Below are 2,646 nucleotides of genomic sequence, written 5' to 3'. Positions count from 1 at the left end.
ATCGTATTCCACGGGGCTAAGGATCTCCTATTACTCCTTCTCGAGCTATTATCTAGCCTAAGATCTCAAGTGATGGATTTTTACTCTATTAAATGTAATTAAAGCTAAAACGAGATTATGAACAAATTAGAGAGAACAAGCAATAAGCAAGCAAGAAAATCAATGAGATGCAAAGGCCTATCGATGAGGATCCCCTTGAGGGGTTATCATGCAACATGGATGATGATCTAAAGATGCAAGGGTAAAATGGACCATGAGATTCCAAAATTAGAACAACCCCAATTTCTCGGCGATTGAACCCTAATCCCATACGAACATAAATAGGAATTTCTCCCAAATCTATATCCCTACAATTGCATTAAGTAGGAGGAAATCTCACTTAGGAGTAAACCTACTCTTCTTCGGATTAAACCTACATGGAGAGCTACCAAACATCCAATTTCTCGGCGTGATGATACAAGTATCCCCTTCTAATCCATTCAGGATCTAATACATGCGAGCAAGTCACATCTACATGCATCACTCATAAAAGAGCTACGGATTTCTCCTTAGTGTAGCACTTAGCATGAAAACAATGGATTAGATCTCAAAATTACCCAAGCATAGAATTAACAAGTTATCATCCAACATACATGATAAAACCCCCCAAGGTTCACCAACACCCGGTGACCTTGGGGGTCTAGTGTGTCATCATCCCACAACAAGCAATACAAACAAACAAAACATGAAACAAAAGCATAAATGACACTCCCTAGATGAAATGGTGAAGTAGGAGGTGAAGAATGTGCCGAATGATGCTTTCCCCGCCAAAGGAGTGCCAAATGATGCTTCCTCTAGCCACGGGTCTCCTTCCTTCAAATTGTGGTAGATCTCCCCTTGAATGATGTTGCCTTCTTGCCTTGAGAATCTTGGACCTTGGGCTTAGATGATCTACTAGCTTCCTTGTCCTTCTTCTCCTCCACAAGGTCGCCCAAAAACTCCCAAGTGCTCTCCCAAAGTCGGCCAAGAAAAGGTCCGGCCAAAAAGTCCCCTTTTTTGCCCTAAAAATTGGAATTTATACCCCCGAGGCATACGGGTCGTATGGGGGTCGTATAGCACCCCAAAACCCCTGATTCGTGATCCATACGGGGTGCATACGGCCCCCATACTAGGTAGTATGGAAATCTGGCAGAATCTCCAAATCAATCTGCTGCTACAGTGCATACAACCCCCATACTGGGTAGTATGGGGGTAGTATGAAATTCCTGTTTTCTTCTCTTTTCACCCAAATGATATCTTCTTAATCTCCATGGCTTCCTTATGCCCTACAAAGCAAATAATAGACGATTAAGCGCAAAACGGGCATCAAACCTCACAAAATACATGCAAAGTGAATATGATATATACATGAAAACATCTACATTTAGACACTTATCAATATTTTTTATATGTTCATGCAGATCCATATGGCTTTAATTTGAGATATAAGCTGTCATTAGAGCTTAAACCCTTTGTTTAGTCTCTGGTTTAATCATTATGTTAATACTTTGCTCCTATGTATTTATATTAATGCTTGTAGAATTAAACATGTAAGTTGCCTCTCAACCTTAATGGTTAGATATATATGTATATATACGGGTATTTATTTTTAAAATAAGTATATTCATATGTTGTAAGCATGCATAGCAATCTGTAAACATGGTTTATTTTTTTTTGTTAGTTTAGTTAACCTTGTATTCATGTGTATATAGGTTCCATTATGCATATGAATATCGATATACATGTATGTAGTCCTGCAAAGTATGCTAAATGGTTGGTTATAATCATGTCCTTAGTTAATCTCTAATTATATTTATTGCTAGTAAGCATGAGAGGTTGATAGTAAGCCTGAGATTTGGATTTATATTGCATACATCTTTGTAGACTTGGGATCTTGCAAGCATACTTCCATGAGCTAATTTATTTAGATTTTATAGATGTATTTATGCAACATGCACTTGAAGATATCATTAATTAGACTTGAAGCTTGATTTAGTCTTCAGTTATTAAATTTTATTAATCATTTGATGCTTAGTGGAAGGTTGGCTGAGACATTATTAGTTAGAGTTAACTTTTTTAATGCTTGTTCTTATTAGAGGATATAGTTCTGTTTATGCCTATTCTATTGGTAGCAATTAAATGTTAAAAACATGGCATTCTCTTATCCTGCATGATAGTTATTTATATAAGTGTTGTGTTAAATTGTGACTGAAATGTCCAGATGATTATTTGGCCTAGATGCTCTCAGTTTTGTTATCATGTTGTATTTGTTTAGTGAATCCTCATTGTTTAAACTAGATGTCTAGATCTTAATCTTTTATTTTAGTTGGTTATTTTAACTCAAGGTTGTGGTTTGATTGATTGTTAGTTTTTCCTCTGGGGCTTAGTTGTAGATTTGGCCAGGCCCAAGAATTTATTTCTTAGTGTAGTTTATTTTTTTTGGGTTAGATTACTGTACTGAGCTTTAGTTCGCAGGACTTGGTGAACTCGACTTTGTAGCTCAGAACCAGGTAGGCTCTCACACCCATATATTTCTGTATTTCTGGCATTTGTGATTTTCCTAATTTTTGAAGTATTTAGTAAGTGGATTTATTTATTCATATATATATTTATTTATTTTATTTACTT

The sequence above is a fragment of the Dioscorea cayenensis genome, chromosome 1 (assembly GCF_009730915.1).
Source record: "Dioscorea cayenensis subsp. rotundata cultivar TDr96_F1 chromosome 1, TDr96_F1_v2_PseudoChromosome.rev07_lg8_w22 25.fasta, whole genome shotgun sequence".
NCBI classification, from domain to species: Eukaryota; Viridiplantae; Streptophyta; class Magnoliopsida; order Dioscoreales; family Dioscoreaceae; genus Dioscorea; species Dioscorea cayenensis.
Note: the sequence above shows the minus strand (reverse complement) of the source record.